General features: G+C 40.1%; 2 protein-coding genes across 5 annotated transcripts in view; one reads left to right on the forward strand and one right to left on the reverse strand.

Moving 5' to 3' along the window:
* The window catches only part of cmss1 (cms1 ribosomal small subunit homolog), a 323,071-nt gene that overhangs the window by 63,364 nt on the left and 235,012 nt on the right, over positions 1 to 24,695 (forward strand). The window lies entirely within an intron of this gene.
* The window catches only part of filip1l (filamin A interacting protein 1-like), a 245,810-nt gene that overhangs the window by 50,734 nt on the left and 170,381 nt on the right, over positions 1 to 24,695 (reverse strand). The gene's annotated exons all lie outside the window — the stretch shown is intronic.

Genomic DNA, 24,695 nt, shown 5'->3' on the forward strand with positions numbered 1-24,695 from the left:
GTTCTGAATGCCAGCTTTGAGCTAGTGCAGTTCCTTGTGGTGTGGGTACGGCTGCTATCACTACATTGTTTCATATGGAATTCCAAAACTTTGCCCTGTCGTGGTGAGCCAAAGATGAGATATTTCCATGTCACCATATTGTGTGACATGGAAGGGGAACTTGCAGCATTGCTTGGTAGCTTTTCCAAGCACCCAATGTCCTTGTCCTTCTAAGACTTGAAAGGTGCTGTTGAAGTTGCTGCACTACCTCTTGTAGATGGTGCACACTGCATCCCTCAATGTGACAGTGGTGGAGTGAGTGAATATTTAACCTAGATGGGATACCATTCAAATGGATAGCTTTAAGGACAGTGTCACTTTTTTGTGTGTTGTTGGAGCTGCTTTAATCTAAGCAAGTAGAGAGTTTTCAATTACATTCCTGAATTGTGATGAAATTTCAGCTAATTTGCCTCTACTTTGGTGAGTCAGGAGATGAATTACTTGCTGCGTAACTCCCAACTTCTGATCTGCTCTTGTATCCATAATATTGAGACCAGTCTATTTATGGTTCTGGTCAATGGTGACTCCAGAATTTTGATGTGACATTTAGCTATAGAAATGGCTTTAAATGTCATAGGCAAAAGTTTAAATGCTCCTGTACAACCATTGTGCATAATGTCCAGTTCTGACCTTGGAATGGGCAGGAGGTTATTGTAGCAGCTGAAAACGGTTGGGCCTATGAACCACTCTGAGAAGCTCATGCAATGATTTTTTGTGGTGAGTTTATTGTCCTGCAACAACATTGTCCACCTTCCTTTGTGCTTCATATGACTCTCTTTAGTTGGGGATTTTTTTTCCTCCAAATTCACATTGACTTGAATTTTGTTCAAATTCATTGCTGCCATTCTTGGTGAAATGTGGTCTTCATGCCAAGAGGAATTATTTCTGCTTTGCCTCTGGAATCCAGCTAATTTGCCTCTACTTCAACCAAAGCAATAAAAGTTTGGAAGCGAAGAAATCCTGGCAGATCCCAAACTGAACAAGTGAGCAGATGAATGACTTCCACTTGACAGGACCAACAACAATATACTCCTTCACTTTGCTGATAATTGAGCATTGACTGATTGAGCAGTAATTTACTAAGTTGGATTTGTCCTGCATTTTGTTGACAGTGCAAAGCTGGGCACATTCCATTTTGTTGGCTAGATGCTAATGCTTTCACTGTACTGGACAGCTTGATGACTAATGACACAGTTAGTTTGAGAGCAAAAAACACACTTCATCTGAGGTATTGCCTGAGCTCATTGCATTAGACATGGCAAAGCCACGCAGCTCTTTCTTCATATCCCATGGAGAATTGACAGGCTGAAGACTGGGATTTATATTGGTGGGGATCTCAGACAGAGACCAAAATAGATCTTTCATTTCTAACTGAAGTTACTAGCAAATCTTCACCCTTGTCTTTTATATTAATGCACAGGGGCTCACCATCATTGAAGAAGGGAATGTTCTTGAAGGCTTCCGGTCCAGTTAGCTTTTAATTGCTCTCTACCATTCAGTGGATGTCGCAGCATTCCTCTAGACTGTTGCTTGTAGGATTGCTTCACTCTGTCTTAAAGGTTTTACATCTGCTGTTCAGCATGGCTGTAATGCTGTGTCGTAGCTTCACCAGACTGGAATCTTAGCTTTAGTGCTGCTCCACTGTTCTACATTTCTCATTGAACCAGGATTGATCTCTTTGCTTAATAGTAAGGGTGGAGTGAGGGAAGTGTCAAGACATGAGGCCACAACTTGTGGCTGAATACAGTTCTGCTGCTAGATCTGTTTTGAATCTATACCATTTAGCAGGGTGGAACATAGAACTTTGTATCGACAAAAGCTGTAGAGGACAGCATTTATGCAATACTGGTGGGGGAGTGTTCTGGTTTGGAATGCTGGGGGAGGAAGGATGTTGATAGTTCGGATTAAGTGACCATGCCCCCAGTTTGTTGCATAAATTCTGCCCCTCTACCCTTCATGTCACCTCTGATGTAGAGTCATCTAGACTCGAAACGTTAGCTTGCCCTGCCTCGACAGACTCTGACTGACCTGCTGTGATCTCCAGCACTTTTTTTTCAGTACAGATTCCAGCATCTGCATTAATTTGTGCCTACTGTGGTACAACAGGTTGATTTGCGGGAATGAGGTACTGCAGGTTTTTTCTGCTGTGTCGGTTTTTTCGACAGCTGCCACCAAAATCATTTGACAGTTTTATCTTTCAGGCTTCTGCCAGTAGAGGTGCTACTAAGCCAGATATTCTAATGGACATTGATGCTCCCTTCCATTCTCTTCCCCTTCTACCCTCAGCGCTGCTTCCAAGTGGCATTTAATAAGGAAGAGCAAAGTAAGGGATGATAAATAAGATCCATGTTTTACCTGATGTTATGACATCTTACAGGGATCATAAATAAGTGTAGGTATTGGCCATACATCTCTTTGAGTCTGCTCCATCATTGTCTCCCTCAACCTTAATTATATTCAGTAAATCAGCTGACGTAGCTCTCTAGCATAGACAATTCCAAAGATTTTCAAATCTCTGAGGAAAAAATGAAAATATCCTTATCTCCTTAAAAGGAAGTCTGTAAATGTGTACCCATGTTCTACATTCTCCCAGGAAGAAAACATACTCTCAGCATCCATCATGTCAAGTCCCCTCAAAATCTACCTAAGACCATCTCTCATTCTTCTCAATTCCAATGAGTGTAGACTCAACTTGCTCAAACTTTTCTCCTAAAGCTACCATTTTACTCCTTGAGACTACCTCGTGACTCTTCTCTGAACTGCCTCTGAACAATGCAAATATATCCCATCTTAATGAAGAAAGTATACCCAGTACTTTAAATGTAGATTCATCAACAATTCAAAGTTGTAGCAAGATTTGTGACACTTTTACTGCATCCCTCTTGCAATGAAGGTTAAGATTTCATTTGTCTTCCAAATTACTTGCTGCACCTACATGCTAACATTTGTAGCATGCAGACACTCCTCTGTACCACATTTAGTAGTCTCCCTCTATTTAAATATTTTGCTTTACTTACTTCCTACTTAACCTATCTTTAAATCTTTGCAGATTTTTTATGTCTTCCTTGCAACCTGCTATCTTTGTATTCACAGTAAATTTAACAACATTATACTCAGTACTTTCAACCAGATCATCAATATTGATTGAAAACAGTTTTTTTTTATCATTTGTGGGATGTGGGCATCACTGGCTGGCCAGCATTTCATGCCCGTCCCTAGTTGCCCTTGAGAAGGTCATGGTGAGCTGCCTTTTTGAACCGCTGCAGTCCTCCTGCTATGGGTTGACCCACAATGCTGTTAGGGAGGGAATTCCAGGTTTTTGACCCATCGACTGTGAAGGAGCTTCATTAATAATTATGAAATATCTTTTTAACGGTCTACTCTATTTTACATATGCGTGTATTTTCCCGGTCTATTCCAGCCATGTTTGTTTTCACACCTGGGTTCGATTCCAGCCTCGGGCGACTGTCTGTGTGGAGTTTGCACATTCTCCCCGTGTCTGCGTGGGTTTTCTCCGGGTGCTCCGGTTTCCTCCCACAGTCCAAAGATGTGCAGGTTAGGTGGATTGGCCATGCTAAATTGCCCGTAGTGTGTGTTCAGGGGTGTGTGGGTTACGGGGGGATGGATCTGGGTGGGATGCTTCAAGGGGCGTTTTGGACTTGTTGGGCCGAAGGGCCTGTTTCCACACTGTAGGGAATCTAATCTAATCTAAACCTTTGTAATTGCCTTTATTTAAATTCAACACACCAGTTTCTTACAATAAAAAAGAATGTGGAATTCTTGCTTGTTATGATCATTCTTGCCAACAAGATCCTTTCCAATCCGTTGACTCTTTGCATGACAGCATTAGATTGTTAACTGATTAGTTCCAGACTTAACGTTGATGACTCTTAATGTTAAACCACCATATTGCTACATCTGATGGGTCAATTTTGGCCATGGGCATGGTGATGGAAGAGACTGGAATGTTGGCTGAAACATTGATGCTATGGATGTGATAAATTTGACACTTACTTGCTAGTCTCAGTGTGAGCTTCTCAGTTTTGGTACAGGTGTTACTGAAGAGGAAGTTTATGAAGTCAACTGGGCTGCGTGAATCTAGCGTTCAAAGAGCCTTAGTATACTTCTACAGTACATCTGTGGATGTTATACACTGTTATAATTGTGATCAGTGGTGGAGGAAGTAAATGCTTGTGGATGTGGTTCCAATCAAATGGACTGCATTGTCCTGCATGATGTTGTGTGTCTTGATTATTTCTGGAGCTGCATTCCAACAACCAGGCAAGTATTCTAACACATTCCTGACCTGTACCTAGTGGATTTCGGACAGGTTTTGGGGAATCAAGAGGTGAGTTATTAATTGCAGGACTCCAACCTCTGAACTGCAGTTGGAGCCATGGTATTTACATGGCTAGTACAGTTCAGTTTCTGGTTAATAGTAATCTCCAGGATATTTACAGAATTCAGTGAGGGTAATTTCATTGAATGTCAAGGAGCGATGTTTAAATTCTGTCTTGTCAGACATTATATTCTGGCAATTGATTGGCTTGGATGTTGGTTGCCACTTTCCAGTCCAAGGTGGGATATTGTCCAGATCTTGCTACGTTTGGACATGGACCACTTCAAAATCTAAGTAGTCACAAATCATGCTGAGCATTTTGCAGCTATCAGTGAATATTTCTACTTCTCACCTTAAAATGATTATTAATGTAGTGGCTGAAAATGTCTGGGGCTGGGACGCTATTCTGAGGAACTCCTGCAGAAATGTCCTGGAATTCGATGCTTGCTGGCCCATACAGTTTAACGAAATATTTTCTGAGAGGGTTAGCTTGCTTGCCCGTTTTATTGTCCACCAATTGAAATCAAACACACCATACCTGGTAAGGACAGCAGATTTTCTTCCGTAAAAGAACTCTAATAAATGAAGTGGGCTTTTATTTTTGCCTTTTTTTGCTGTGTTCTTTATTCATTCATGGGATGTGGATGATAAGTATTGCTGACTGGGCCAGAATTTGTTGCCCAGAGGGCAGTTAAGAGTTGACCACATTGCTGTGGTTCTGGAACCACATGTAGACTAGATCACTAAAGGGTTTTAGTGGACCAGATGGGTCTTTATGACAATTGATAATGGTTTTGTGGTCATCATTAGATTTTTGGTTCCAGATTTTTTTTTTTGAATTCAAGTTCCACCATTTGCCATGGTGAGATTCAAACCCAGGTCCCCTGAACATTAGATAACAAAGTGTGTAGCTGGATGAACACAGGCCAAGCAGCATCTCGGGAGCACAAAAGCTGACGTTTCGGGCCTAGAACCTTCATCAGAGAGATGATGAAGGGTCTAGGCCCGAAACGTTAGCTTTTGTGCTCCTGAGATGCTGCTTGGCCTGCTGTGTTCATCCAGCTTCACACTTTGTTATCTTGGATTCTCCAGCATCTGCAGTTCCCATTATCTCTCCTGAACATTATCTGGGTTTCTGGATTAATCATCCAGTGATAATGTCATGAGGCCAATGCCTCCCTTTTGGTATTGTGAGGTTTTTAACTCATGCCATTGGACCATTAATAGTTCAAGCTTACTGTAACCACTGTGTTACCATACCTATGTGGTAAGTCTCCTTCCTCCAAACGTTCTGCGGGTATTTATGGTTGATGAGGACATGATATTATCAGTAGATGGGTCCATGTATCAGTTACATTTCTTGTTACTCTTGCATTCTGTAAAAGTATTGACTTTATATTGTAAGTTAACTGTGTAAAAGGGCTTAGTGTGTTTATGGGAGAACTAAATAAATGTTCTTGATCTGTTCACATTTAACTGGATTCATTGAAATATGATTGTACTGTAATGTTACATTAGAGGCAGGCATTCAAGCTCTAAAGTCCAAGGTGTCTGAATCTGTGGCCTGTCAAAATGACACTTTATTCTAAAGTAGGTGCTGAGGTTGGCTTCTGCTGATGTAACTACTGTTGCGCCAATAACTACAACTGCAAAGGGTTGTTTAAGGAACATTGCAGTTAGCTGTAATTACAGAATAATATATTTTAACATAAGCTGCATTGATCTTCAATGATGTAATGGTGTTTATGAAGTGCATGTGGGAAAATAAGTGCAAACCTCAGGGAAAATTGTATTGGAGCTGAATTTATCAAGTAGATAGCAAGTTTATATACTGTGTATGTAAACAATAATGTTGACTTAATTGTAAGCTATAATTGTAATTTTCTATTTGCGTAAAGCAGAAGGATTCCTTTACAGGCTGAGTGAAGACAGGGCTTTTTTGATGTATCAGATGGAGTATGTTTTTCAGCTGAAGTAATCAGAACACAAGTACCAGATGCACAAAAACATCAGTGAAATTAAGTTGATTTCAGCCAATTGGGACCATCACCAGGATCATTATTGAGGCATAATATGAGTTGCTGTTCTCTTGTGCACCTGTGACCATACATTAAAGCTGTTGCAAGCCTGATAATGTATAGTGTATTGAAACTTGATGTGTATGTTTATGCATACCAAACTTAACCTAACGTATATCCATATGGGATATACCACTTAACACATGTATTAATGTGTTTTGAGTTTTGTTTTGTAGAACCGGTGATTCAAAGTTAATTTTATTTTTCCAATTTGAATAAAGGAAGACTTGATGCTTTTGCTTTAACACATCATGTACCATCACTATGTTGGATATGTTTAAAAAAGGACTAAAAGACTAGTTATGAATAGATATCATCAAATTGTAAACACAGACATAGCACTGGATGACGATTCGTTGGAAACTTTGACCCTGTAGGATGCTTTTTTGGACAATCAAGATAAGTGCAGCTGCTAGATTTTGATCCATTCGATTTCAGTAAGAGTGTGAGCCCATTGAAAATAGTCATTTCCCTATTCAGATGAAATGATTTCCAGAGAGATTAGATTTGAAAAGTGAGAAATAAGTTTCTTTACTGTTTAAAGAACTCAGTTCGTGGGTACCTTACAATTCTAGGTGTAATTTATTCCATTAGTTAACTCTTAATGTATTCACATGGTCAAAATTTGAACAAATTAATAAAGCAATTCAGGACATTCTTGTTGGTGCTCTTTGAGTATATTTGGTGTCAAAACTTGATACAGGGTCCAAGTTGGAGTGAGAGTGTTTTAAAAAATATAATCTCTCCACAGATTAGAAGGAACAGAGAGTGAGAATGAATATATTTTACTTTTCTTGAGAAATAAATAACAAAGGTTTGTGATATCTCAGTGTAGAGTCAAGGTTCGATTCAACTCCCAAAGGAAACATCAAGTTTCCATTTTTCATTTATTTGTTTAATTTTATTCTTTTCTTTGTATTGGTATGTACTAAAGAGATTATGTAGATTACTGGTGTCAGAGATAATGGGAACTGCAGATGCTGGAGATTCCAAGATAATAAAATGTGAGGCTGGATGAACACAGCAGGCCAAGCAGCATCTCAGGAGATGCTGCTTGGCCTGCTGTGTTCATCCAGCCTCACATTTTATTATGTAGATTACTGGTGATGGTTTAGTGTTGCTCCCTATTTATTTATTTTCCCTCTTCACAATTTAGCATGGCTGTCCTTCTGTATTACACGAGTAGAATTGACCTTAAAAACTCAGAAAATATTTTTAAAATAGGATTGAGATACATTTTTGTTCAGTGACTACATCGTTTTTATAGTGCTGTGCGTGCTATTTGTGATTTACCTGGGCTGAAATTCCTGTGCCTCCCAGTGCACTGCCAGAATGACTGTGGGATAGTCTTTAGTCTGCTTTCTCCGACTCCAATTCTAAATTCTGTTGTCAAGGTATTTTTTAAGGGTGTGGGCTTTCAAGTTATTCCTGGCATTACCTTAGCGTCTGAATATAGTAATTCTAAATTGTAGTTTTTCAAATTGTTCTGATCTTGATTTGGCACACACTTATTTGACATTGGAGATAAGTCCAGTAAAGCTGTCAGGATTTTTGGCAAATGACTTTACTTTTACTTTTCAAACGATGGTTATGCTGCTTGGTGATTGTACCAGAAAACATAAGAGGCACCTTCTTAGTTTTCGAGAAATGTTGGACACCAAAATTACAGCGGTGTGCCACAGTGTATTTTCAGTGTCTAGCCAGTAGGTGGCTGTGTCTAACGAGTTTCTAATGTTTACATTCACTTTATAATCATTTTGAATACGCATCCTTATTATATTCATAAAATTACTTTTGGGAATACCACAAGTAATTTCCTCCTTTCCTCGTGACCTTTTAATGTGTTTCTTCACATGTTCATCTCATCCCTTCTTATATGCAGTGAATGTCTTAATTTCAATAACTACTTGTGATAAAGTATTCCTAGCATCTGTTACTTTTTGTTTTTCCTAATACCCATCCTTCATAATCAATATAAAAATTTATATTTACAGATAAGTAGCTGCATTCTACAAACCATAACCAAATATGCCAGAGGAATTTAATGCCGAGCCATGTTTTATAAAAGGAAAAAAGAGAAATGACGTGTAATTTGTTGAAATAACTAAGTATACATGTGAAAAGAAACTTTGAGATCAAGTTTAAATACCTAGGCATAATAAATCCTGTAGTCATGATCAAATCAATTAGTACCCTGGTCATATTAATTTTTTTTTAGTATTGCATCCCGTTCTGTTTGCTGAGACATGTGGATGCAATCAAGTATTTAAGTGCCATGGAAAGGTACTACGAGGACTATATCTGGTATCAGTAGTCGGCATGTAGATGACTGAATCAATTTTGTCTTTTAAGCCCAGAACATACGAGCATTCATATGAGTTAGGAGCAAATGTTTGCCCTTTTGCCACTTCAGAATGTTTTACCATTCTACAAGATCATGGCTGATCTGTTTGTATTTTGAGGTCCATATTCACATCTACTCCCAAAAAAACTTTAATTCCCTTGCCTAACAGGAATCCATCTATCTCTACCTTAGAAATATTCAATGACTCCCATCACTCCTGCATTTTGAGGCAGTGTGTTTCAAAGTTGCACAACCTTCTGAGAGAAAAAAAACACTCCACCTTACGTGGATGATCCCTAATGCTGGACTCACCCATAACAGGAACCGGCATTTCCACACAGGCCACAGCGAGACTGTTCAGCAACTTATTTATTTGAATCAAGTCAGCCCTCCTTGCCTAAACACCCGTAAAAACAAGCCCAGTCTGCCCCATCTTTCCTCCGAAGGCAACCCACTGTTTCCAGATATCAATCTAGTAAGCCTCCTGTGAACTGCCTCCGTTTACATCCTTTGATGAATTAAGGGACCAAAACTATACATATTTTTTGAGATTTGGTCTTATCGATGCCTTGAACAACTGAAGCATAATATCCTTGCTTTTAAGTTCTGTTCTTCTAAGAATAAAAGATAGAATTCCATTAGCCTTCTTAATTACTTGCTGTGCCTACATACCAATATTTTGTGATTCATGCACAGGAACACCTAGATCCTGCTGCACCTCAGAGTTCTGCAATTAAATTCTGTCATGCCCTATTTTTTGTTCTTCCTGCCAAAATGAACAATTTCCGACACATTATTTGCTGGATGTTTGGTCTTCACTCAGCCAGTTTATATTGGTCTGGATCTTTCTTAAGTCCCCTTCATAACATGCATCCTTTGTGTCTTTTGCAAATTTAGCTCCTAAGACTAATTCATCCAAATCATTACTATAAATTGTAATACATGGAGTTCTGTACAGCAACCCCACTTATCACATTCTGCCAATCAGAAAAAGACTCATTTATATATGCTCTGTTTTAAATCAGTCAGCCAAGTTTTTTTTTCAGTGATAATGGGAACTGCAGTTGCTGGAGAATCCAAGATAACAAAGTGTGGAGCTGGATGAACAGGAAACAGGAAACTGTAGGCCAGTTCATTTGACAGATGGAGAGAAAAGAAGATAGGTGGAGAGGAGAGTATAGGTGGGGAGGTAGGGAGAGGATAGGTCAGTCCAGGGAAGACGGACAGGTCAAGGAGGTGGGGTGAGGTAGTAGGTGGGAAATGGAGGTGTGGCTTGAGGTGGGAGGAAGGGATGGGTGAGTCCACCTATCTTCTTTTCTCTCCATCTTTGGTCCGCCTCCCCTTCTCTCCCTATTTATTCCAGAATCCTCTCCCCATCCCCCTCTCTGAAGGATCTAGGCTCGAAACGTCAGCTTTTGTGCTCCTGAGATGCTGCTTGGCCTGCTGTGTTCATTCAGCTTCACACTTTGTTATCTAAGCTTTTTTTTCATGTTCATTTGTTGCCTTTGAGCTTGCACTTCGCTCAGTAATCTTTTATGTGACACCTTATCAAATGTGTTCTGGAAATCCAAGTACAACACAAGAATAGGCTTCCCATATGCACAGCCCATGCTACTCCTTTGAAGAACGTCCAATAAATTGGTTAAATATGTTTTCTCTTTCACAAAACTTGTGAACTCATCTTGATTACCTTGAATTTTTCCAATTACTTACCTACAAACACCTTAATGATTGATTCTAACAGTTTCTGCATGGCAGATGTCAAATGAACTGGCCTACAGTTTCCTGTTTTCTGCCTCATTCCCTTTTTGAATAGAAGAGTTATATTTGCTTCTGTCCACTCTGTTGGAATGTTTCTAGAATCTAGCAAGTTGCAAATAATGAGTCAATGCATCTACTTCCTCATAGTTATCTTTTTTAAAACCCTCGGATTAAGTCCATTTTGATCTTGTGACTTGCCAACCTGCAGCTCCATCAGTTTGCTTAGTACTACTTCACTAGTGGTTGTAATTCTACCAAGTTTTTTTTTCTATCTTCAGACACCTGACTTCCAAATGTTACTGGAATGTTTTCAGTATCCCTTTTACTGAAGACAGAAGCAAAATATTTGTTCATTTCGTCTACATTTTCCTTTTATATAATATTAACTATCCATTCTCATTCTCCAGAAGACCAACGTGCACTTATTGTTTTACTTCTTAAATTTCTGTAGAAACCCTTGCTATCTATTACCATATTTCTAGCTAGTTTCCCCTCATACTCTAATTTCTTCCTCCTGATTAACATTCAGTCATTCTCTGTCATTCATTATATTCTGACCAATCATTTTAGCTGCATCTTTTCCATGTTCATTAGTACTTTAGTGCTCCTGTATTCAAACTGTTGGGCTGTTTTTATTATAAACACAGAATCCTGTTCTATCCTTTACTTTTGGATTTTATTTCTAACAATTGGTGCAGGTAAACTTGTACAATAAATTGTCTGAAATGTTTTAAACAGTTTTGTTTGATTTCTTGTTAGCTCTATCTCCCATGATAACCATGCAACATTTGCCTTCCACAGATTTTCTGCTGTCTCATTTTTCAAAATTTTTGTTTGGTCTCCTGTGTCCAACATACACAGATACCCTCCAAATCAAACTGCTGAAGCATCCACACAAGTACACTTCCTATTTAACTGATATTGCAGGAATGTATTCCATTTAGTCATATGCACCATTTAGGCATATGCAAACAACCTAGAGCTAGAAGTATATCTTAACTGGATTTCAGAGAGGCTAGTGATCCTCTAGCTGGTGAAGCACTTTTGACAGATTTGTCTTCTATATGCCAGTGCCCGAATCATTATCTTTCAGAGTTCCCTGGATTCAGGAGCTGTACGTATGGATTGGAAATTTGTTTATGTAACTCTTTCAGCAGAGTGACAGAGACAAAACAGGGGATTATAAACCAGTTAGCCTAACATCTGTGGTGGAGGAATTTTTGGAGTCTATAATCAAGGATCGGGTAACATCGCCTCAAAAACATTCAGTTCATCACAGAGAGTCAGTATGCATTCATGAAGATAGGCCAGGCCTGATAAACCTCCGTTTATTGAAGTGGTGGACAGAGGTATGTGAATAGATGTTGTTTATTTGGACCTCCAGAAGCCTTTTCCTTTATTCTTTATTCATTAATGGGATGAGGGCATCACTGGCAGGGCAACATTTATTGCCCATCCCGAATTGCCCAGAGGGCAGTTCAGAGTCAACCACATTGCTGTGGGTCTGGAGTCACATGTAGGCCAGACCAGGTAAGGATGGCAGTTTCCCTCCCTAAAGGACATTAATGAACCAGTTGGCTTGTTCCGACAATTGAAATGGATTATTGGTCATCATTAGGTTCTTAATTCCAGACATTTTATTGAATTCAAATTCCTCCATCTGCTCTGGTGGGATTTGAACCCAGGTCCAGAATGTTATCTGGTCCCTGGATTAATAGTCTAGTAATGATACCACTACGCCATTGCATTGCATTTTGATAAAGTCCCACCCTAGAAACTGTTAGCTGAGGTGAAAGCCCGTGGCATTGAGAGCATGTCACGATAGGAAATTGGTTGAGTGGCAAGAAATAGAGAATCAGAATAATGGATAGGTACCATTTATAAATTGGGGCGGCACGGTGGCTCAGTGGTTAGCACTGCAGCCTCACAGCACCAGGGACCCGGGTTCGATTCCCATCTTGGGCAACTGTCTGTGTGGAGTTTGCACATTCTCCCCGTGTCTGCATGGGTTTTCTCCGGTTTCCTCCCACAGTCCAAATATGTGCAGGTTAGGTGGATTGGCCATGCTAAATTTCCCGTAGTGTTCAGGGGTGCATGGGTTATAGGGGGATGGATCTGGGTGGGATGCTTCAAGGGGCAGTGTGGACTTGCTGGGCCGAAGGGCCTGTTTCCACACTTTAGGGAATATAATCTAATCTAATCTACCTGAATTGGCAGGACATGATTTATGGTGTCCAATATTAATTGATGATTTGGATAATGGCATAAAGTGAAATCTTCAAATTTTCTGATGACACAAAATTGGCTGCATTATAGACCGTGTTAATGACAGCATAATGTAACAACAGGATATTGATAGATTAGGCGAATCGGCAAAGGATAGATCAGGATAATTTTTATTGTAAAAAGAGACAAAGTTAAATGCAGCAGATGCCCAATGAAATTTGGGGGTTCAGGTGTGTAGCCATTTAAAGTGCCATGAACAGGTGCAGAAACAGTCCAGAAAGCTAATGAAATGCTGGCCTTCATATGTAAAGGGCTGGAGTACAATGATGCAGATGTTATTCTGTAAAGTTACACAAAATCCTAGTTAGACCCCATGTAGATCTGGACACCACATCTTCGGAAGGATGTTTTTGCCCTGGAGAGAGTTCAGTACAGATTTTCAATGATGATACCTGGACTTCAGGTATTAAATTATGAGGAGAGATTAGACAAATTTATCCAGTTTCTCTAGAATTTAGAAAGCTAAGGGGTGATCAGATTGAGGTTTCCAGGATATTAACAGGGAAAGACAGGGTAGATAAAGATTTCAGAGATAATGGGAACTGCAGATGCTGGAGAATCCAAGATAATAAAATGTGAGGCTGGATGAACACAGCAGGCCCAGCAGCACCTCAGGAGTTCTCCTGAGATGCTGCTGGGCCTGCTGTGTTCATTCAGCCTCACATTTTATTATCTTAGATAAAGATTTCCACTGGTTGAAGATTCCAGAATCAGGAGGCATAGTCTAAGAATTAGGGCCAGGCCATTCATGAGACATGTTAGAAAGCACTTCCACATGCAAAGACTAGTGGAGGCTTGGAGCTCTGTTCCTCAATGGCCACCAATGCTCGTTCATTTGCCAAATTTAAGTCTGAGATAGGCAATTTTTCATTACAGAAGGATATCGAGGGATATGGGCGCAAGGCAGGCATATGGAGTTAGGCCGCAGATCAACCAATGATTTCGTTGACTGGCAGAGCAGATTCAAGAGCTGTGTTCCTATTCATTCTTTGGTGAAGATGAATGTAGTGATTGCATTTTATGGTGCAATTCTGCTGTTCAGCTATGCTATCTGGTGAAGAGCTGCCACCACCTAATGTATGCCAACTCAGGATTCAAGTCTGTGTTTGTTAAGAAACAAGTACTTCTTGCAGGAAGAGATAGTTAAGTAGGGTTCAATTGTGATCAAAAGATTTCAAGGTAATGCATATTGGAGATGGAAGCTTAAAACTTCTCCGTGGCAACATGTTGATCAGAGTCCACTTGCCAATAATCGGCACCTCATTTCTCATGCAATAAATATCATCGTTCTATTTGAAATTAGCTTTTTTTGTGTACAGTCCTGATGAGTGTAAGATTAAAAGCTTCAATATGCTTTTTCCAGGAGAAACAAGTATAGACCTAGTTGACTCTTTGTGGCAATCTCATAAATTGAGTACTGTTTATATGTTCAGTCTATTCTAAGGTGCCGGAGATTAGCCAGCAAATGTGCCTCACTGGACAGTTCTAAAATGTTTTGTCTGTTATATTATTTCAATTCTTCTGGCAACTTTGCAACTCAGTACCTTAAAGGCCTTGGTGTCCATGTCCTGACTATCGCTTTATTCTCATGTGAAATTTTTTTTTAGATTAGATTCCCTACAGTGTGGAAACAGGCCCTTTGGCCCAACAAGCCCACACCGCCCCTTGAAGCATCCCACCCAAGACCCATCCCCCTATAACCCACACACCCCTGAACGCTACAGGCAATTTAGCATGACCGATCCACCTAGCCTGCACATCTTTGGACTGTGGGAGGAAACCCACGCAGACACGGAGAGAAGGTGCAGACTCCACACAGACAGTCGCCTGAGGCTGGAATCGAACCCGGGTGCCTGGCTCTGGTGCTAACCACTGAGCCACTATGCTGCCCAATATAACATCATATGGTGCAACTTCAGCATTTCAGTTACACATGGGTGACGATTCCCAAATCACAGTCCTTCTTACTTATTGCTTATTCCTTCTGGAGATTGTTACATTGAGAACATACCCATGGAGAAATACTGTATACAATTGTCATCAGTTGAATAGAATAAATACATGATCAGCTATGCTGATAGGTTTCTGTGCATCAAACACTTAGTGAGTAAGCTGTGCAGTTGTAACATCAACATTAACTTGGATTTATATAGCTCCATTAATGGAATAAAACATGCCAACATATCACAAAATAACTGTGTCAGCAATAAATTAGTATCAGGGCAGATAAAAATTTGGTCTAAATGCAATGTTTTGAAGAACATCTTAAAAGTGAAAAGAAAAGCAGAGAGATGGAACAAGAAAATTCCAATACTTGGAGCATCGGGAACTGAGTACACGGTCACCAATGGTAAAACAATTAAGACTGAGTAAGCTCAAGGATCTCAGCTGAAAAATGTTTTATATGTCTTGAAGAGTAGTGGGATTGCAGAGTTTAAAGAGATAGGGAGAAGCAAAGACCTGGAAGGATTTGTAATCGAGGATGCAAACTTTAAAATCAGGTGTTGCTGAATAGATAGTAAGTGTGGGTCAGTGAGCAAAGGGATGATATGATACTTCGTATGAGTAAGAATATGCACATTGAAGTTTTAGACTAACTTAAGTTTATGGAAGGTAGAAAATGGGGGCTGTCAGTGAGGAGGAAATTGGAGTAGGCAAATCCAGAGGTAGCGCACTCAAGGTTATAGGTTCTGGTAGCAGATGAGCTGAGGTACAGACTGAGACAGGCAGTGTTATTGAGATGAAAATAGGTGGGCTGAATGATTGTGTGGATTTGCGGTCAGAATCTTGGCCTGCAAGTGTGTAAACAGTCCAGTTCAGTATTTCATAGTTAACAAGGAGGGGCATAGAGCCAGATTGGAAGCAGAGTTTGTAGTAGTGACTGAAGACAATAGGTTTGGTCAGCATACCCTGAATGTATGCTGACATAACTGCGCTTATACAGCTGACCAGCATAATGAACCAGCTTAGCTTTCTGTTACTATTTCAATTTAGAAAACTTTGCATATTTAAGTGGGAAGAATTGCTTGACCAAGAACTGATCTCACCTTCCAGGTCGCCTTAATGACTCTAGCTAGATGGTCAATTATCATAAGTGCCCTGCATTGTGGTCAGGCTTAGCTAAAATATCAGATTACTAAAGGTGCCATGGAGGCAGACTTGGTCCAGATTCTCCATTGTCAGATATGCCTTCTTCTAAATACTCTTGCCTGGATTTAGACTCACTAAGGAAGATGGATCAGTCAGATATAAATGAGATGCTTGACCAAATAGTTAATGATTAATGGGGAATTGTTGAAATCAAAGATGCACATTTGTAGTCTACAACCACCTTAAAATAATCACAGATTTTACTGTTTATTGGGCGCTTCACATTAAGTTGCTCAGGTTTCTAATATAGCAGCTTCTGAAAACTCACTGTTCATTAATATAAGGGCAGTAGCTTCATAGGAACACCACTTCAAGGCTTCCCTCAGAGTCTTAAACGATCTCCACTTGAAAATATATTTCTGTTGCTTCGTTGGCATGTGGTTAAAACATGGAGCTCCCTAATGCTATGGACCAGACCAAATACCCATAAAATAAATTAACAAGTTAGACTAGACCCAAATCTGTTCTTATTTTAATGGTAAGTATAAGGTGTTGCTTTCTGGATACAATTGGATAGGCCAAACTACTCGACATAAGCAAAACACACTTCGTTTTAACGTACAGACAAAATAAAATAAAACAATTGGCTTAACTGTAACTCTATTGCAATACTTGACAAAATAATAAGCTACTCATTAGCTATAACAATATAATAGCATCCCACAAACACAACCTTGGCAAAGGCAAATTCAGTAAAACAGATGGTCTCACATGCAATTCTAGCAGCAGAAAGAGAAACACAGCTTTTAGCTGTAATAGAGAGAAGAATAAAAGCTTCCACATGCAGCTTCAAGACCCTAGCAACTGCTGAAAGCTAAAATTAAAAACCTAGTTCTGTGGAAACTTGACCTCACCCACTCAGGCTGCTTCTGTTATTCCAACTTTAAAAAATCCCAGATGTTCGAGACCTCTGACTCAACCATTCTTCATAAAAAAGGACAAAATTGACCTCGTAAATCTATAGTATCGTCACACTAGCAACGTAATGAAAATGCTTTTACAACATAGACAACAGTGGTTCAAAAAGGACCAATACTTCTTGAGCGCAGTTGGAGATGGCCAATAAAATGTGAACCTAGCTGGCAATGTCCATATCACAGGAGTGATTTTAAAAAAAAAAATTGATTCCTCCACCATCTTAAACTTCAGTTAAAACAATGAGACCCTAGCATGTGTCAGCACATTTAGGACTAGAATAGTAAAACTTCTGTGATGGTTTAAGCTAGTAAGATTGATGCTTTCCTCTCTCTTTTGTATTCAAATCAGTTCACAGAAATTGATGCTGGACAATTCATACTGACATCACAGTTTGGTACGGCAACTACTGTGCCCAGGACTGTAAGAAACTGTGAAGAGTTGTGAACACAGCTCAGTCCATCATGCAAGCCAGTCATTTAAACACTTGCTCTATCTGTGCTCCTTGCTGTCTCAGGAAGGCAGCCGACATAATCAGAGACCCACCCCAGTTATCAGCTCTTCTAACCTCTTCTGTCAGGCAAAAGGTGCAAAAACGTAAACGTACATGAAATTATATTGCTACATGCTCTGCCATAGTAGAAACTTAAACTTCAATCATCAGGTACTTTACCTTATAAGATCATAGAGCAGTTCTGACATGTCAGGTAGTAGGAAAACCACTATGTAATCAAACCAGCACGTTTAATACCCGCACCAGTTTTTTTGCGGAACCATCCACTCGGGTATTAGTGGATTGTGTAGGACCATTACCAAAAACAAACGCTCGATTGAGTTTTTGGAGGATGTAACCAAAAAGGCTGATGCGGGCAGAGTGGTAGTCATGTACATGGACTTTACTGCAGCCTTTGACAAGGTTCTGCATGATAAACTGATTAATAACATTAGGCCACGTAGGATTCAAGGCCAAATTGCAAACTGGAATCAAAATTGGCTTGACAGTAGGAGACAGAGGGTGGTGGTGGAGGGTGACTTTTCGGACTGGAGGCCTGTGACCAGTGGTGTTCTGCAGGGATCAGTGCAGAATCCAATTTGTTTGCCATTTATATAAATGATTTGGATGAGAAATTAGTAAGCATGATTTGTAAGTTTGCAGATTGCACCAAAATTGTTGATATAGTGGACAGTGAAGAACTTTATCTCAGATAACAAAAGGAACTTGATCAATTGGGCCAATGGGCTGAGGAGTGGCAGACTTTTTGGAAAAATGCGAGGTATTGTATTTTGGTACAACGAACTAGGGCAGGACTTATACAGTTAATGTTAGCACCCTGGGTAATGTTGTCAAACAAAGAGACCAAGGGGTTCAGGTACATAGTTCTTTGAAAGTTGCAGTGTGGTAAACAGGATGGTTAAGAAGGCTTTCAGCATGCTTGCCTTCATTGATAAGACCATTCAGTACTGGAGCTGGGACGTCATGCTGCAGTTGGTGAGGCCACTTGTGGAGTGCTGTATACAGTTCTGGTTGCCCTGGTACAGGAAGGATATTATTAAATTGGAGAGGATTCAGAAAAGATTTCCCAGGATGTTGCTGGGACTGGAGAAGTTGAGTTATAAGGAAAGGCCGAATAGGCTGGGATTTTGTTCACTGGAGTGTAGGAGGCTGCGGAATAGCCTTATAGATATTTATAAAGTCATGGCAGTCATAGATAAGATAAATAGCAAAGGTCTTTTCCTAGGGTGCGTGTATTCAAAATGAGGGGGCATATTTTTAAGGTGAGAGGAGAAATGTTGAAAAGGGACCTGAGGGGCAACTTTTCCACACAGAGGATGGTTCATATGTGGAATGAATTGGCTGAGAAAGTGGTAAATGCAGGTACAGTTACAACATTTAAAAGGCAATGGACAGATATGTGAGCTGGAAAGGTTTAGAGGGATATAGATCAAACCCACGCAAGTGGGCCTAGTTTAGTTTGGAGACTTGGTTGGCATGGACGATTTGGACTGAAGGATTTGTTTCTTTGCTGTATGAATCTATGACTCTATAATATTACACATTACAAAACAATCCGATTGAAATTGCAAAGAAATATTTCATTTTATTTGTTTTGTCTCCAAAGTCTTTTTATTAATCCATTCCCAGGTGTTTAAGGAAATTATTATACTTTGCCTAGGGAAAAAGTACTGCAACAATTTATCGCTGTTATTTCAATTTAGGAACAAGCTTAACACTTGATGTGAAACAAATTACTGGGTAAGTTTCAATCAGCTAATCCAGCGAAATGAAACTAATTATTTGAACATTGGATATTTGATCAGTTTCGAGATTTGAAAGCACTTTGGATCGTTTCACTTCAAAAACTAGTTACACCCAAAGAGCTGATCAATGTGCAGCTTTTAACATATTTCTAATGTGCATCAAAAATGAGTCTATATACATCAAATTTAATTTAGAATAAAGAATTTCAACAGTGCTATGAAGTTGTCTGGTTGCTTCAAAGTTCTGCTGACATTTTAAATGTGTTTTCTAGCATTCAGTTTGAGAGCTTGGCTCAATGTTGTTTGAGGGATTAGATGACAAAACTAATGTGAAAGTAGCTGCTTGATCAAAAGATTAATTTGAAAGGAACGGTTTCAGTGACACATCATTGTGTTTGATCACCAAGTTCCCGCAATGAGCAAAGTCGTTTCTCTTACCCAAGTTTATATACAAAAGAAATGCTTGTGTTTTTAGAATTTTATTCCTTTTAAAGTTAAAAAGAAATGCTATTCATTATGATGGTCAAGCATTGTCTTTGTCACGTTGAAGTTCAACTTTGGCATTTGTGAAATTTGTGTGTTTTTAAAATAGTTATGTACTTTCAGATTGTTGTCAGGCGGATTTACGTACTATACAATTCCGTAAAATGCAAAAAGCAGGTGCGTATATTTGTGTCAGAGATAGTAGGAACTGCTGATGCTGGAGAATCTGAGATAACAAGGTGTCGAGCTGGATGGACACAGCAGGCCAAGCAGCATCAGAGGAGCTGGAAAGCTGACGTTTCGGGTCTGGATCCTTCTTTTTCTGAAGAAGGGTCCAGACCCAAAAGGTCAGCTTTCTTGCTCCTCTGATGCTACTTGGCCTGCTGTGATAATCCAGCTCTACACCTTGTTATCACACATATTTGTATCATGTTTTTTGGGACGCCTGCATGTAAAGACAGATCTGAAATGCTGGCATTGTTGTTTTAAAGTCAGATTGCTATCATGTTGTGTAAATATGGGGTGATACTGTATCAAGCAAATATTTAGATTTTTCTGCTGATGATGAAGCAACGCACAGCAAGCAGAACAGTGTAAGGTTGAAAACAGAGAAGATAAATCAGGGAGTAGTGCAAGGTGAGGCCACATTGGGTTTTAAAAGCCTGAAGAATGTGGGAAAGGCAAAGGAAAGAATGTAAGTTATGCAATGTAAGAATTTTTCATAACATTTATAATTATGCTGTTTTAAATGGCAACCTAGGCAGGAAGGAAAGGAATTGTCAGTGTTCCCTCTAATTTATTGGCCAGTGCATTGAGTATAGGAATTGGGAGGTCAAGTTGCAGCTGTACAGAACATTGGTGAAGCCACTTTTGGAATACTGCTTTCAGTTCTGGTTTCCCTGCAATTAGAAAGATGTTGTTAATCTTCGAAGGGTGCAAGAAAGATTTACAAGGATGTTGCTGGGGTTGGAGGGTTTGGGCTATAGGGAGAGGCTGGGTAGGCTGGGGCTATTTTCCCTGGAGCATCGGAGGCAGAGGCTTGACCTTATAGAGATTTGTAAAATTGTAAAGGGCTTGGATAGATTGAATAGACAAGGTCTTTTTCCCAGGGTAGGGGAGTCCAAAACTAGATGGCATAGGTTTAAGGTGAAGGGGAAAAATATAAAAGGGACCTAAGGGTCAGTGCTTTCATGCAGACAATGGTGCATGTATGGAATGAGCTGCAAGAGGAAGTGGTGGAGGCTGGTATGATTACAACATTCAGAAAGCATCTGGTTGGGTAGATGAATAGGAAGGGTTTAGAGAGACATGGTCCAAATGCTGACAAATTGGACTAGATTAATTTAGGATATCTGGTCAGCATGGATGAGTTGGATCGAAGTGTCTGTTTCTGTGCTGTACAACTGTATGACTTTAAACTGTATGTGTGCCCCATTAGATGCTAAGCAGAGATTAATTAGGACATACACAATAAACATCTTGAAAAATGAAATAAGACTGGTCATGCAGCAGTCTGAAAGCCACCTCATAGGCTGTGCACAGCAAAGAAAAATTAGAGGGAGAATTGCTTTTCACCACTGCTGTTGCAACATACTGTCTCATTTATATAAATATTATAAGAAAATTTATCTTAAATGTAGGTTTTGAATTTTTCCGATGTGAGTTTTCTGTATGTCTGAACTTGTAAGTACTTCTGGAGCCATGCTGATTTATGATCTATCAAGCCAGGTTTCAGCTGATGATCTGACTTGTCTAATATTATTACAATTGCCTTAATTGACTTTGTTTATCTTGCCTCAGTAACAAACCCTGCATAAAAAGATTTAGATTTTTGCTTCAATAACAATTTACCAATCAAAATACACAAAAAGACAGGAAAAATTCAAGAATGTGTATTGTTTCAGTAAAAACATTTCTTTTGATAGTCATAGAGTCATTCAGGACAGAACAGACCTTTTGGCCCAACTCATCCATGCCAATCATGTTCCCCAAACTAAACTAGTCTCATTTGTCTGCGTTTGGCCCATGTCCCTCTAAACCTTCCTATTCATGTTCTGAGAAAGGGTCACTGGACCCGAAATGTTAACTGTGTTTTCTCCTTCAGAGCTGTTGCCAGACCTGCTAAGCTTTTCCAGCAACTTTGTCTTTTCTCCTGATTTCGAGAATTCTGCAGTTCTTTTGGTTTTTCTTTCCTCTTCATGTTCTATCCAAATGTCTTAAATATTGTAGGTGTACCTGCTTCTGCCACTTCGTCTAGTGGTTGATTCTGCATATGAACCACCCTTTGGTCATGTTTTGATAGTGTTGATCTGAATTATTGCAAAAACGTTTAACCATTAATGTTTGTGGGAACTTAATGTGCACAAATCCACTGTTCTCAAGAGACATAGAGTTTCACTGCCACTCATTTTTTCACCCCCGTAACTGATAATGAACTGGTCCATTCTGAATTGGGGTGGGGGTGTGTGGTTTGCAACAGTGCTTGGCCATCACATATTTATTGTCAGCCACAATACCGAATATAGTGTACATGTGCAATCTGTGCCGAACCTAGTTTCCAATGTAGCCAGAACAACAAATATTCATTCAAAATAAAACAAAGAACTATGGATGCTGAAGATCTGAAATAAAGACCGCAGTCGCTGGAGAAACTCAACAGGTCTGGCAGCATCTATGGATAGAAACAGGATTGGAAGATTTGAGTTAACGGCAAGGCTGAAGCGTTATTCGCTGGAGCATCGGAGGCTGAGGTGTTACCTTACAATCTACTGCCTCTGACCTCCAGAATTATGAAGGGCTTCAAGAGACTAGTCATGGCTGATATCAGCTCCTGCCTACCAAACTGCCTTGATCCTTTGCAATTCACTTTCTGCTGCAACAAGTCCACAGCAGACGCCATCTCCGTGGCCCTACACTTCATAGAATCCCTACAGTATAGCAACAGGCCCTTTAGCCCAACAAGCCCACACTGACCCTCGGAGCACCCACCCAGACCCATCCCCTTATAACCCACCTAATCTACATATCCCAGAACACTACAGGTGATTTCGCATGGCCAATCCACCTAGCCTGCTCGTCTTTGGACTGTGGGAGGAAACCCATGTAGACATGGGGAGAATATGCAAACTTCACACAAACAGTCGCCTAGGGCGGAATTGAACCTGAGTCCCTGGCACTGTGAGGCAACAGTGCCAACCACTGTGCCACCGTGCTGCCCACTTATCCCTGGAACATCTGGACAACAAGGGTACCCACATCAGGCTCCTACTTATTGACTACAGGTCTGCTTTCAAAACCATAATTCCAAAAAAAAACTCATCTCCAAACTTCAAAACCTAGGCCTCAAACTCTCCTCTGTAGCTGGATCTTCGATTTCCTGATGCATAGACCGCAATCAGTAAGGATAGGTGACAACAACCTCCTCCAAGATAATCCTCAACACTGGTGCCCTGCTGGGCTGCATACTGAGCCTCCTACTATACTTCTTCGACACTCAAAACTGTGTGGCCAATTTCCACCCAAACTCCATTTACAAGTTTTCTGACAATACCACCATTGTCGGCCAGATCTCAAATAATGCTGAGATAAAACACAGGAAGGAGATTGAGTGCTTAGCGGCAATGGTGTATTGGCGGCAATCTCTCCAACAACATCAGCAAAATGAAGGAGCTGGTCATTGACTTTAGGATGTGGAGTGCACCCTCCTGTCTGTATCAATGGTGCTGAGGTGAGAAAGGTTGAGAGCGTCAGGTTCCTGGGAGTGATGATCACCAGCAATCTGTCCTGGCCCATTCACATTGGTACAATGGTCAAGCAACATCTCTGCTTCGTTAGGAAACTAAGGAAATTCAGCAAGTCCACAAAAATGCTGAACAATTTTTTTTGATGCACCATAGAAAATATCCTATCTGGATGCATCACAGCATGGTATGGCATACAACAAGGTGTAAAGCTGGATGAACACTGCAGGTCAAGCAGCATCAGAAGAGCAGGAAAGCTGACGTTTCAGGTCTAGACCCTTCTTCAGAAAATCAGGTATGGCAACTGCTCTCCCAAGCCTGCAAGAAACTACAGAGTCATGAACACAGCCCAGTCCATCAAATAAACTAGCTTTCCATCCATTGATTCCATCTATACTTCGTGCTGCCTTGTGAAAGCAGCCAACATAATCAAACACCCCTTTCACTCTCTTACACTTTCTTCTGGGAGAAACATATAAAAGTTTGAATATACATTTGGAAAGATGCAAGAACAGCTTCTTCACCCCTGTTATCAGACATTTTTTTTACAGACATTTCAAATGTTACAGTTGATCTCTCTCTCTCTGTGACTGTAACACTGTCTTCTGCATTCCGTTCTGCTACCTTAATGCACTTTGTATGGTTTGATCTGTCTGTATAGCATGCAAAACAACATTTTTCAATGTATCTTGGTACATGTGACAACAATAAATCAAACTCAAACTCATAGAGGTTTGGAAAATTGCGAGGGACATGGATAGGGTGAATCACCAAGGTCTTTTTCCCAGGGTAGCGGAGTCCAAAACTAGAGGGCATAGGTTTAAGGTGAGAGCGGAGAGATTTAAAAGGGACCTAAGGGGCAACTTTTTCACCCAGAGGGTGATGTGTGTATGAATCGAGCTGCCAGACGAAGTGGTGGAGGCTGGTACAATTACAGCATTTAAAAGGTATCTGGATGGATACATGAGTAAGAAGAGTTTAGAGGCAATTGGGCCAATTGGCAAATAGGATATCTGATCAGCCTGGATGAGTTGGACTGAAGGGTCTGTTTCCATGCAATATGACTCTATGACTATATAAATCAGAGTTAATGTTTCGACCCTTCCTCAGAACTGACATTTCTGAAGAAATGTTACTGGACTCAAAACATTAACTTTGTTTTCTCTCCACAGATGATGCCAGACCTACTGAGTTTCTGCAGCAGTTTCTATATATATTCAGTTAATTTAGAGTTATTCTGTTGGATGCAACCCATAGTGAAGTGAACCTTGTGTGCAAATTATGTAGCCTCTGATTTTTTT

Source organism: Stegostoma tigrinum, chromosome 12, assembly GCF_030684315.1.
Source record: "Stegostoma tigrinum isolate sSteTig4 chromosome 12, sSteTig4.hap1, whole genome shotgun sequence".
Classification (NCBI taxonomy): Eukaryota; Metazoa; Chordata; class Chondrichthyes; order Orectolobiformes; family Stegostomatidae; genus Stegostoma; species Stegostoma tigrinum.